This window comes from Odocoileus virginianus, chromosome 6 (genome assembly GCF_023699985.2).
Source record: "Odocoileus virginianus isolate 20LAN1187 ecotype Illinois chromosome 6, Ovbor_1.2, whole genome shotgun sequence".
NCBI lineage: Eukaryota > Metazoa > Chordata > Mammalia > Artiodactyla > Cervidae > Odocoileus > Odocoileus virginianus.
This window is the reverse complement of record NC_069679.1, coordinates 54889181-54903640: the sequence shown is the minus strand read 5'-3', so window position 1 is coordinate 54903640 and position 14460 is coordinate 54889181.

Here is a 14460-nt window from a genome sequence, read left to right as displayed (position 1 = left end):
TTTTTTCTCTTTGAGAGTTGCTGTTGCCCAACTGGCTCAATTATGGCATCTGTGTGAACCACACAAATTCAGTTGTTTACTTTATCTGGAAAAACTGAGAGGCAGAATAAGCAGATCACTAGGCAAAAGTAGGATGAGGAGAGGGAAAATATAATGAGATTATAAACATTTCTAAAACTTGGTCTCATACTAAAGTGGTTAGTTTGTAGGGGCAGAGGGCATTGTTTCAAATGATGACCCCTTGCTTTCAAAGGGAAAACTGTAAGTTAGAGGGGCTGTATATTTTGTAAGAAATCAAATTAAATAGAAATTTTATTGAATATAGTGTATCACTATTTATTACACATTCACTAAAGAGCCATCCTGCCCATGTTATAGACTAATGTCTGTAGTTTGTGTTTCATGGGTATCTAGTGAATGAATACAAATCAACAATACTTACACGGTGTTTAGACTTGACCATATACCTCTTGTGATGACTATGTATTATAGTGGAGTCACATTTGTTTACAGTTGTGAAAGTTGTTTATGCCTTCTTATACTCAAGAATCTCACAAGGACAATTGGCCAGAATGAGGAAGTGTCTTCCTTATTTCTCAAATTTGTCAATTCAGTTGCTCAGCCAGCCAGCTCCTAAATTTTTTCACCTTCATTGTCTTTTTGTCCTTTTCAGTTTTCAGCAGCAAAAAGCATTTCTAGTCGCTTACCCTCACAATGAGAGCCCACTCTCATTTGCATGAGGGCACACCCTGAGTGGATAGTCTCCTTGTGCAGTACATTTTTAACCATGTGGAAAAGCCAGTTAAGATCTTATCATGGAGCTTCAGGGGGTTTTCACAGTTCTCTTATCCTGAAAGTTTTCTGCTGAGGTAACCTTTTTTCCCCAATTACAAGAAAGAAAAAGAATGTCTTGGTTGCATCCAAAAGTCACCTTGTAGTGCCCAGAAAAACAGGAAGAAGGCTGTGTGTGTGTGTGGCTTTTAGTCACTATTACCTATCGGATTTACTATAGATTCTGTTACTTTGGAATTAAGTCCTGCAGTATTTTGACCCATTCCTGCAGTGGGTAATGGACAGTTCAGTTCACTCGCTGTCATGTCTGACTCTTTGAGACCCCATAGGCTGCAGCATGCCAGGCCTCCCTGTCCATCTCCAACCCCTGGAGTTTACTCAAACTCATGTCCATTGAATTGGTGATGCCATCCAACCATCTCATCCTCTGTCATCCCCTTCTCCTCCTGCCCTCAATCTTTCCCAGCATCAGCGTCTTTTCAAATGAGTCAGTTCTTTGCATCAGGTGGCCAAAGTATTGGAGTTTCAACTTCAGCTTCAGTCCTTCCAATGAGTTTAGGACTGATTTCCTTTAGGATGGACTGGTTGGATCTCCTTGCAGTCCAAGGGACTCTCAAGAGTCTTCTTCAACACCATAATTCAAAAGCATCAATTCTTCGGTGCTCATCTTTTTTTATAGTCCAACTCTCACATCCATACATGACTACTGGAGAAACCATAGCTTTGACTAGACAGACATTTGTTGATAAAGTAATGTCTCTGCTTTTTAATATGCTGTCTAGGTTGGTCATAGCTTTTCTTACAAAGAGCAAGTGTCACTGCAGTCACCATTCTGCAGTGATTTTGGAACCCCAAACAATAAAGTCTATCAATGTTTCCACTGTTTCCCCATCTATTTGCCATAAAATGATGGGACCAGATGCCATGATCTTAGTTTTTTGAATGTTGAGTTTTAAGCCAACTTTTTCACTCTCCTCTTTCACTGTCTTCAAGAGGCTCTTTAGTTCTTCACTTTCTGCCATAAGTGTGGTGTCATCTGCATATCTGAGGTTATTGATATTTCTCCCAGTAATCTTGAGTCCAGCTTGTGCTTCATCCAGCCCAGCATTTCTCATAATGTACTCTGCATATAAGTTAAATAAGCAGGGTGACAATATACAGCCTTGACATACTCCTTTCCTGATTTGGAACCAGTCTGTTGTTCCATGTCTGGTTCTAATTGTTGCTTCTTGACCTGCATACAGATTTCTCAGGAGGCATGTCAGGTGGTCTGGTATTCCCATCTCATTAAGAATATTCCATGGTTTGTTGTGATCCACACAGTCAAAGACTTTGGCATAGTCAATAAAGCAGAAATAGATGTTTTTCTGTAACTTGCTGTTTTGATGATCCAGTGGATGTCGGCAATTTGATTTCTGGTTCCTCTGCCTTTTCTAAAACCAGCTTGAACATCTGGAAGTTCACGGTTCACGTACTATTGAAGCCTGCCTTGCAGAATTTTGAGCATTACTTTGCTAGCGTGTGAGATGAGTGCAATTGTGCAGTAGTTTGAGCATTCTCTGGAATTGCCTTTCTTTGGGATTGGAATGAAAACTGACTTCCAGTCCTGTGGCCACTGCTGAGTTTTCCAAATTTGCTGGCATATTGAGTGCAGCACTTTCACAGCATCATCTTTTAGGATTTGAAATAGCTCAACTAGAATTCCATCACCTCCACTAGCTTTGTTCGTAGTGATGCTTCCTAAAGCTCACTTGACTTCACATTCCATGATGTCTGGCTCTAGGTGAGAGATCACACCACTGTGATTATCTGGGTCATGAAGATCTTTTTTGTACAGTTCTTCTGTATATTCTCACCACCTGTTCTTAATATCTTCTGCTTCTGTTAGGTCCATACCATTTTTGTCCTTTATTGAGCCCATCTTTGCATGAAATGTTCCCTTGGTATCTCTAATTTTCTTGAAGAGATCTCTAGTCTTTCCCATCCTATTGTTTTCCTCTATTTCTTTGCATTGATCACTGAGGAAGGCTTTCTTATCTCTCCTTGCTATTCTTTGGAACTCTGCATTCAAATGGGAATATCTTTCCTTTTCTCCTTTGCCTTTCGTTTCTCTTCTTTTCACAGCTATGAACAGCACATCCCAATAATGGACAGCACATCCCAATATGCCACAGACCTTTGTTAGGTAGAATGATCCCTGCAGAAGGGGCAAGTCTGTAGGCAGCCATGATTTGTCCCTCATGGTGGTGCTTTCCTGTCCTTAGCTCCCTTCCGATCCTCAGTCCACACAAGATTTGTCCCAAGAGCCACCAGCCTCAGTGGCTGTTGTTGCCTGTGTGTGTGTGTGTTTGTGTGTGTGTGTGCTCAGTTGTATCTAACTCTTTGTGACCCCATGGACTGTAGCCCCCCAGGCTCCCCTGTCCATGGGATTTCGTGGGCAGGAATACTAGAGTGGGTTGCGGAGATGTTGCCTACCTGGTACCAAACACTGAGCTGGGCCAATTGCTTTCCCACTGTTGGTCCTGTTACTTGTTACAATATAAAGAGGTACTTTATATTGAATAGCTCGATTCCTGATAACAGGACCATGTTCTCATTCTCTTGAATGAGGTTGTTAGCAGTGGGAACTGAGCTTCAAAGAATGCTATTAGATGGAGAAGAAGCTAAATGCAACCTAAGAGCAGAGGGAAAGAAGATGCCAGCTGGGAAGAATAGAATGAAGCAGGTGTACAGCCAGCAGCTGAACTGTGTTAAAGATGGAGCCCTGAACTGAAGGGCTACCTCCTGACTTCTAGATTCCTGGAGCCCCCTTTGATCCAGGGCCACTCTTCAGAGCTCCCCACCTTTCTGAAGCCTGGTTGGTTGGTCATCTTTTCCTGGGTTCCTCTGCGTGTCTATCCTTACTAGAAAGCCTCCATTACTTTTAATACGGATATGTCTGTTCACTTGCATAAAGTACCTACCTCCAGCAAGACCTTTGTTTTCATCTGCCCCTCTTCCTATAGTTATGCTATCTCCAGCCCAACTTGTGTACAAACATGCCCTGGCCTCATCACCCACCAACAGAAACACTTGCCCACCCTGCTGCATCAGAAGTGCCATGTAAACCATGACATCTGCTGTTCATGGGACCAAACATATAGCATCCTCTTAAGCACACAAAAGAAACTTGAACAACTAATATCATTAGAGAAAAATTAGAAAGTATAAATACGCAGATGATACCACCTTTGTGGCAGAAAGAGAAGTAAAGAGCCTTTTGCTGGAAGTGAAAGGGGAGAGTGAAAAAACTGGCTTAAAACTCAACATTCAGAAAACTTAAGACCATGGCATCCGGTCCCATCACTTCATGGCAAATAGATGGGGAAACAATGGAAACAGTAACAGTAAAAAAAAAAACAGTTACTTTATTTTGGGGGCTCCAAAATCACTGCAGATGGTGATTGCAGCCATGAAATTAAAAGACGCTTGCGACTTGGAAGAAAAGCTATGACCAACCTAGACAGCATATTTTAAAAAAGGCAGAGATGTTACTTTGCCGGCAAAGGTCTGTCTAGTCAAAGCTATGGTTTTTCCAGTGGTCATGTATGAATGTGAGAGTTGGACCATAAAGAAAGCTGAGCGCTGAAGAATTGATGCTTTTGAATTGTGGTGTTGGAGAAGACTCTTGGGAATCACTTGGACTGCAAGGAGATCCAACCAGTCAATCCTAAAGGAAATTGGTCCTGAATATTCATTGGAAGGACTGATGCTGGAGCTGAAAGTCCAATACTTTGGCCACCTGATGCAAAGAACTGACTCATTTGAAAAGACGCTGATGCTGGGAAAGATTGAAGGGAGGAGGAGAAGGGGATTGACAGAGGATGAGATGGTTGGAAGGCATCACCAACTTGATGGACATGAGTTTGAGCAAGCTCCAGGAGTTGGTGATGGACAGGGAAGCCTGGTATGTGCATCCATGGGGTCGCAAAGAGACAGACATGACTAAGTGGCTGAAGTGAACATAAGAAAGTATAAATAAGCAAAAGGTAGAAAAGGTCTACCACTTGGAGAAACTCAGTGACATTTTTGTATATCTCTTCCCTTGTCTCCGGAGGAATTCTCTGACTCCATAGCATTTCGGGTCACTCTTAAGAATTATGGAAATGGGACTTCCCTAGTGGTCCAGAGGCTAAAATTTCCCATTCCCAATGTATGCAGGAGGCTCAGGTTCAATCCCTGGTCAGGGGAATAGGTCCCACTTGCTGCAACCAAAAATCCCGCATGTGGCAACTAAGACACAGAGCAGCCAAATAAGTATTGTAAAAAAAGAATTATAGAATTATGCTCAGTATTTCAGGTAATAAAAAAATCCAATCTAATGTCAAAACTTCAACATCTTTCTTTAAACTCCCTGTCTTCCCTGTCCTTTTCCTCCACTCCACCTCCTTTAGGCTGGGAAACCTGCAGCCATGGGGCTTGGGGTGTGGCCTGTCCCTCATTACTGCCTTGCTTTTCTCTTCCATTCACTAGTCTCTCTGGGCCCTTGGGGATTAGAGGAAAGGGGCGACATAAGGGAGCGGAAAATGACTTATTATTTCTGGTAGAGATGTGATCTGGAGTTGGTGCCCTCCGGTGTGGTCAGTGTCAAATACTAACTTTTCCCACATGAAATCATTTTGTGGGTTCCTTACCAATTTCCCCAGTGAGGGCTTTGGCTACAAGATACTTGACTCAGGTCATCCTCCTAGAGCTGGTGACTTTACAACTGTCCCTCCCAGCTCTTGGCTACTAGGAGTCAACATGTTACCCTCCCTTTGTTTTTCCAGTCTGGCATCTTGAGCAGGGTTCCCGGTTTGATTTCCTTCCTCAAGACCCATATCTGGCCTATAAAAAACTTGTGTGTTTGCTTTGCTGCCATCGGTGAAGCAGGAAGAGGGTTAGAATTTGCTTCTTCTGACCTCAGGGTCAGCTCTCAGATGTAGCTCTGCATTACCTCTCTGATCCCATTCTCTCCTGTTCTAGCCTGCTACATCTGAGCCAAGCTGCTTTATTTTTGTCCTCCTATAATAGCAAGCTCAGCCTTTCTCACTTGCTGTAGCTTCTTCTTGGGAAGATTGCCTACTCCCTGTGTCTGCTCCTCACCACATCCCCTGCAGCATTCCTGTGGCTGAACCCTTTTTTTCTGAGCTGAGTTTAAATGGTGCCACTCACAGAGGCTTTCCTATCATCCTTCCTAAGGTGGCAACACATTCACACTCACATTCCATCTGTTCCCACTCTCCACCCAGCACTTAACCACCATCTGATATTTTTCTAATTTATGTAACTGGTCTGATGAAGGTGTCTCAAATGGAATGGTATAGCAAATTTTTGGCTGTTTTTAAAAAACTGCTATCTCCGTTCCCTGTCAAGCCTCTCTTTTCCCCCCTGGTTAGAAAGCTTCCTTAATGATATAATGTTTCCATAATATGTCAGTCCCTTAGTTGTTAAAAGTGCCTGTTCTGATATTAAGATGCAGGTCCCTTCCTTTTTAAAATTCCATCTCAGATTTAATTTAAACCTCTGCACCAGCACAGGCTAAACTTGTGACTGGGGGTTGGCGGGGGTGGGGATAAGAGCCTGGCCTCCGTCCTTTTGCCTTGCTGCTTTCAATTATCGCCCTTGTGTGCGGATGGGGGAGGGAGGAGACAGGCAAGATGTTAGCTTATGTGTCTGCCCAGATCAAGCTGACTCTATTCTCCTGGTTGGGTTTCTTTCTTTGAGCATCTCGTGCTGCTGGTGGGTAGGTTGCTTCTGGATGTCACTGCTTCTTTGTTTAACACCAACTAGTTGTGGGTCCAAGAGTGGGGTAAGTATTCAGATGATGATTCTTTCCTAGGGGTCATCCTTTGGATTTTAAGATGACTTTTGGGGGTTTCTTCATGATAACTTTTTCTACAACTTTTGCTTTTACTGGATTAATAATGATCATTTCCCCCATTTTTCTTTCTTTTTTTTTTTTTTTAATGTATCCATTGCTATCCCCTCCCCCAAATACCCCAACAGATTAATAAAATGCCTAGAGCAGTGCTTCCAAATGCTTCAGCACGTAAGAAAATCTGTCAGTTCTCCTTTTCTCCTCGGAGCCCTACTTCCCCACCTCCCATTCTCTCTCTAAATCTGCACACACACTGGATGCTCTGGAGGTATGAGGCCAGCTGTTGTCTGAAAGTTTCCTGCTCTTGTTCATTAGTTGAAGCCCCTTGGTTAGAACCCACATATTCCTTATCATATTAACTCATTACGCTGAGGCTCATGGCGTGTGGGAGGACAGCTTTCCTGTTTCTGAAAGTGTTTTTCCTCCATACTCATAGTTGATTTGTGGTTTGGCTGGTGTGCCAGATGTTTTTTGTTTGTTTCTCCAGAACCACTTTATTCCTTTCCCCTCACTGGTCTCTGCCCTCAGGAGGCTGATCTTTAGGAACTGCATCAACTGGTTCCCTTGCCTTCTGGTTTGTTCTTGAGTTCAGCCAGTCTTTAAGGAGGATAGAGAGTGAAGGGAGGGTATTTATTCCCTCAGTAACTCCATTAGGGTTTCTTCTCCAGGGTATGGACCTCCATTGAAAATCATTTCTAGGACTTCCCTGCCTGTCCAGTGGTTATGTCTCCATGCTTCCAAGGCAGGGTGCACAGGTTTGTCCCTGATCAGGGAGCTAAGATTCCACATGCTGTGTGGCCAAAAAATAAAATAAGAAGTTAAGAGAGAAAAAAAATCATTCCTGTACTCCATGGTAGTTCTTGCCACATGATGTGCTTTTTTCTGAATCCTGATAACCACCACCTCCTCTCCATCCTTGGGCCTGGTGGTGGGAACAGCAAAGCTTTTAGGACTGCAGCATCACTTCCCACTCATTAGTAATTAATAGTCCTTCTTCAAATCTTCCTCAAGTCATTTGAATTTAGAGTGCCATCTCTTTTCTGGGTATTAAATTGTAGGGTAGAAATCACTTTCCCTCAGAATTTTAAAGTCATTGCTCCTCCACCTTCTACCTTCAATGTGCTATTAAGAGTCTGTTGCCTGTTGAACTATAATATTTGACAAAAATATTAATTAACAAGGAAAGGATAATCTCTTCAATAAATAATGTTGGAAAAACCAGATATTCACATGTAGAGGAATGACATTGGACCCCTATCTAACACCACTTACAAAAGTTAACTTGATGTGAGTTAAAGACTTAAATGTAAGACCTGAAACTATAAAACTCCTAGAAGAAAACACAGAGAAAAAAGCTCCTTGACTTTGGTCTTGGCAACAGTTTTTGGATATGACACCAAAAAGTGCAAGCAACAAAATAAAAAATAAACAAGAGGGTCAACATCAGGCTAAAAGCTTCTGCACAGCAAAAGAAACAATTAGCAAAATGGAATGGCAGCCTACAGAATGGGAAGAAATATTTGCAAACCAACTATCTGACATGGGATTAATAGCTAGTATGCATAAGGAAGGCTGAACACCAAAGAATTGATGCTTTTGAGATGGTGTTGGAGAAGACTCTTGAGAGTCCCTTGGACTGCAAGGAGATCAAACCAGTGAATCCTAGAAGAAATCAATCCCAAGTATTTATTGGAAGGGCTGATGCTGAAGCTGAAGCTCCAATAGTTTGGCCACATGATGTAAAGAGCTGACTCATTAGAAAAGACCCTGATGCTGGGGAAGATTGAAGGCAGCAGAAGGGGACAACAGAAGATGAGATGGTTGAATGGCATCACCGACTCAATGGACATGAGTTTGAGCAAGCTCTGGGAGATGATGAAGGACAGGGAAGCCTGGCATGCTGCAGTCCATGGGGTCGCAAAGAGTTGGGCACAACTGAGCAACTGAACAACAACCAATGCATAAGGAACTTATACAACCCAGTAGCAAAAAACCTCAAACAATTCTATTAAAAAATGGGCAAAGGAAAATAAATAAATTAATTAAAAATGGGCAAAGGACTTGAAAGACTATTCTCCAAAGATGACACACAAATGGCCAACAGGTACAAGAAAAGATGCTCAATATTACTAGTCATCTGGGAAGTGTAATAGAAATCATGATGAGATATCACCTTGTGCCAGTTGGAATATGTGTGTGCTCAGTCATGTCCAGCCTAGCCTGCCAGGCTCCTCTGTCCATGGGATTTTCCAGGTAAGAATACTGAAGCGGGTTGCTATTTCTCCAGGGGATCTTGCTGACCCAGGGATTGAATCAGGGTCTCCTGCATTGGCAGGCACATTCTTTACCACTGTGCCACCTGGGAAGGTGCCTGTTAGAATAGCTATCATCAAAAAGACAGAGGTAAAAACCATTAGCAAGGATGTGGAGAAAAGGGAACACTTGTGTGTTGTTGGTGGAAATGTATACTGATATAGCTACTATAGGAAACAGTGTGGATATTCTTCAAAAAATTAAAAATAGAATTACCGTATGATTTAGCAATTCCACTTCAGTTATCTAAAGGTAAAGAAATTACTTTTTCCTAAAAAGATATGTGCACGCCCGTGTTGATTGCAGCATTATTTATAATAGCCAAGGCGTGGAAGCCACTGAAGTATCCACTGATGGATGAACAGATAAAAAAATATCACACCACCCAGCAGAGTATTATTCATCCATAAAAAAGAAGAAAATTTGATCTTTTGCAACAATAGTAAGGGACCTTGAGGGCATTATGCTAAGTGAAATCAGACAGAGGAAGACAGAGTGTATGGTTTCACTTGTGTGTAGAATCTAAAACAGCTGAACTCATAGAGAGTAGAATGGAACTTGCCAGGGGCTGGGGGTGGGTTGGTGGTGGGAAATGGGCAGATTTTGATCAGAGGATATAAACTTCCAGCTATAAGATGATTAAGATTTAATGCACAGTGTGGTGGCTGTAATTAATATTACTGTGTTATATACTTGAATATATTGATGTACTGTTAAGAGAAAATGGTAATTATGTGGAGATGACGAAGGTGTTAACTAACCTTATTGTGTTAGTATTGCAATATATTTGCATCAAGTATTCATGTTGTATATCTTAAACTTATGTATAAGTCAATAATATCGCAATAAAGCTGGAAAAAAGCATTTTAATATACATTAGTTTCCTTTCAATCATTTCCCATGTATTTTAGAAAGATAATTGTGTATAGTATGTATTTGATTTTATGAGTAATGTAATATATACATTTTCCATTAAAAAAGGTACTATTTATAAATATAATTAGATACATTTATAATATTTTTCTGAGTGCATATGTCATGGTTTAGTTAACAATTCTTTTATTGTTGGGATATTTTGGTGGTTTCCAATACCATGGCTAGGGATATTTTTTGTGCACCCATGTTTTGGGTGATTTTCAAGAGGGTTATTATCCTGAGCTGGGATCCCAATGGCTATGGACAAGGGACCCTTGCCAATACAGAATGTTTTCCTTTAAAGTACTACCTAATTTGATTTAATGAAATGGATATCTTTTTTTTCAAATTGGCTTTTTCTTTGATTACTAGAGAAAGCTGACTATTTTCTCATGTTTGTTAATCAACTGCAGCTGTAAACTGTGTGATACTACCCTTTTTCTATTTATCAGTTTGGGGTTTATTACTGATTTTAAAGAGTTTTCAATGTACTGATTTATCCTTTGTCTTTTTTTTTTTTTAACTGGGAGTGTTTCAGTTTCCTTATTTTGGTGTTTTTTGTATTTTGACATTTTTATTTTATAATTGACTTTGTTGATTGGGTGCAGTTATTTGTGTGTGTGTATGAGATATAACTGACTGGTTTTGGTTTAAAAGATACACCAACGCCCAGAGATTTGACAGCCTATTTGTTCTCTCATTATTTTAAATGGTTAGCCTTGAATTTATCTAATCATATGGTATCAAGAGAGAATTTAAATTATTAATGTACCTCAACAATGATTTTAACATCACTAAAAATATTTTTTTCCAATAAGTTGGGATGCCTCCTTTAAAAAGTATTCAACAATAATGTGGAACTGGATATTTTTCTGGAGTTCTAAGATATTGATATGTTTGTTGACTTTTGTGCCTCAATCATACTTCTGATTATTACATCTTTGTCAAATGTTTTCAAATCTCATAAGGCTAATTTTTTTTCATCTTCTTTTGTCTTCAAATATTAGTTTGATATTTTCATGTATTCTTTAAGGTTAATTTTAAAATAATGTTCAAAATCTCATTTCATTACAACTGTGGTAACATAAATCCACCTGAGAGAAAATGACATCTCTTTAAACTTCAATCAAGGAAAATCTTTTAGTTAGGTCTTCCACTTTTCTTACTGAAGTGGTATCATTTTGGTTTTTTTTCTTTTTTGTTTTCCATATTGGTGGCACACATTCCTTGTTGAAGTTTCTGGGTATTTGTTTTAATCCATCTCTAGTCGTGGGATTAATTGTGAGATCTCTCCCAACTGCTCGCTGTCAGAAGGGCCTGACCCAGGGATGGCTGAATAAGTGAGTATCACTGGACTGGAATATGGCCCAGGAACTGGAAGCACCTAGCTTGATCTGCAAGACTGAATTTTCTGGTTTTCACATCAAATGCGGAAGTTTGTTGATCATCTGCCATGAGGGTAATAAAACACCTCTCTGTCTATTGCACTGTTACCGCAGTTGAACTGCCTAGCCATGGACTTTGTTTGTCTTTTCTCAATCTCACCACTTTGGTGTTCTCAAAACCAACTAGACTTCCCCTTACTCTTGGATCATCTTGGCCCTTCATGCCTCAGAGTCTCTCATGATAAATTCAGATTCAGTTCCCATTACAACCTTTTCAGCCTGGGAGTGGTAGTGGCTCCTGGCTATTTCTGGCCTCAGTGTATGGCACATCCCCTGTTTGTCTCCTTCAGCCCTGCCCACACCACTGCAAACAGTCCAGTGCATTGCACCATGGTGACTGTCTAGGTCGGCACCTGCCCTGGCCTGACCAGGTTGCAGCCCAACGTCCAAAGGTGAGAGTCCTTATAACCCTGGAGGTGAGAGGTGGAATCTCATTATTGTTTTACCAGCTTTGGGCTGGGTTCAATCTCTGGGTTGGGAAGATCCCCTGGAGAAGGGAAAGGCTACCCACTCCAGTATTCTGGCCTGGAGAATTCCATGGACTATCCATGGGGTCGCAGAGTCAGACACGACCAAGCGACTTGCACTTTTGCTTTCAGCTTGGGGCTCTCTTTGAGAAACAAATAGAGTTGGTCCAACAGAACTGGAGGAAAATGACTTGTTTTAAAGTTGTAAACTTGTTACTTTTAAAAAATTACAAAAGATTTCTACTAACAAAAGTGTATAAAGATCATGAGAGGGTACAGTTTAAAGATTAACCACACGAGTGTAAAATCCAAAGGTTAACAGATAAAGCAGGTACCAATGCTTCCCTGGTGGCTCGGTGGTAAAGAATCTGCTGCCAATGCAGGAAACCCAGGGTTTGATCCCTGGGTCAGGGAGATCCCTGGAGGAGGGAATGGCAACCCACTCCAGTATTCTTGCCTGGAAAATTCCATCAACACAGGAGCCTGGCGGGCCATGGTCCATGAGAATGCAAAAGAGTCAGACACAACTTAGCAACTAAACAACACAATGCACTCATTAGCCAGCCTAATTACCACATGTAGAAGCCCTGAGAATGGCGCTACACACTAGCTGAAAAGTACCTCCATGCACCACGCCTTGCTGTGTTATTTCTGCAGATTTGCTCTCTTTATTTTTTTCCTCCTTTTTTTTCCTGAGCCAGTGGAGTTACTAGACTCCCCACATCAGGTTCTATGATGTTTTAGGGTCCAATGAGGTCGGCTTAGGATGACATGGACAATGTATACCCAAGCAGCCAAGCAGTGAACATGCTGAGCTTTTGACTGTTACTGAGTTGGAAAACTTTGCCATTCTTGTTTAGGAAGAGAAACAGACTCCAGTGGGGAAAGTGGCTACTTTACTTCTGCTTAGATATGGTTTTGGTCTACTCATACTTGTGTTATTTATGGTTTCAACTTACCCTGGGATTCCACTTACATCTGGGTTCTGTCGACTGCTTTCTCTTTAGTATCTCTCCACTTGTGGCCTGGCCCTCTGTTGCCTAATGCCCTTGTATATGTCACAGTCACACTCCCAGAGACACAGGGTGTGTGTGCGGTACACTTGGAGATGTGGTGTTGGTTGGGTGGAGCAGCGCCCAGGCAGCAGTTCCAGGTTCCTCTACTTGCCAGTCTAACTATAATAAACCTCCCTAAACCCACACAACCTGGGCACAACCCTGTTCCTTGCAACCCCAATGGGCCTGAAAAACCATTCACAGATCCAACTGGTAGAACATCTAGTAAAGGAAATTTGAGAGCAATGTGTTGCATAGGGAGAAGGAAATACAGAGGGTGTTCTGATTACAACCTCTCCTCACCCCTTGTGAAAGCTCTAATCACACTGAAGAAACTGCTGCGTGTTCCTGTGGAGAGGGTGATGTGTGAAGATTTTGGGGGTTGAGAAGAGAAAGAAGAGAGAATAGCTAGACAGTCTCCTAAACTGGAAAGCGATCAGAGGTCTGTGGTTTTGCACAGTTGTGGGTACATAGCACCTAGGCACCGCTCTGCCCAACTAGGGCAACGTCCCCAAGCAGACCCTGTCTCTCAGGAGTTTGAATGTGAGATATATAAGGACGCTCAGCAACAGAGGTGAAAGGGTTCGTCGCTCAGTTGTGTCTGACTCTTTGCGACCCCATGGACTGCAGCCTGCCAGGCTCTTTTGTCCATGGAATTCTCCAAGAATACTGGAGTGGGTTGCCATTCCCTTCTCTATGGGATCTTCCTGACTCAGGGATCAAACCCAGGTCTCCCTCATTGCAGGCAGATTCTTCACCATCTGAGTCACCAAGGCCACAAATGGAGAGGCACTAGAGAGAAAGTAGTCAATAGAACATTGGAGAGGAGACCTGTGCCCTGCTCTGTGGACCCTGGGGAGGTGGTGATGTAATAGAAAGGGGGACCCCAGGATGCCGGAGGGACCAGAGTTTCTAACATTGGCAAAGATTCCGATACCTGCCAGTTTTGCTGCTGTGACCACATACATTTCCAGGACACTGGTGTGACAATGGGAAGGAAGATCCCCAATAACACCTGGTACAGAAACTTCCACTAATTTAGTGGAAGCAGAATTGGAGTTGGAATTAAGTGATTTAAAAGCAACAAAGAACACAGCACCTTCTCTATGACTCAGCAATTTCACTCTTAAGTATTTACCTAAGAGAAATGAAAATATATATCTGCAAAGAAAGACTTGTACAAGAATGTATATAGCATATTTATCCATAGTAACCCCAGCCTGGAAATAATCTAGATGTCTTTGTGATATATTTGTATAATGGAATAATACAGAGCAACAAAAAGGAATGAACTAGTAGCACAGCAATAACATTGATGAATCTCAGAAACATGCTGAAAGAATCCAGACATAAGAATACATACTGTATAATTTTATTTTTTTTTTCATACTGTATAATTTTAATGGTAAGGTACTCTAGAAAAGACAAATCTAATCTGTAATGACAGATCATCAGTAGCCTTGGGCTAGGCATTGGGAGGAAGCACAGTGGAAAACTTTGGGGATGTTGCAAATGTTGAGCACACAGATTATGGGTGGTTACCTGAGTGTATCAGTTCAGTTCAGTTCAGTCGC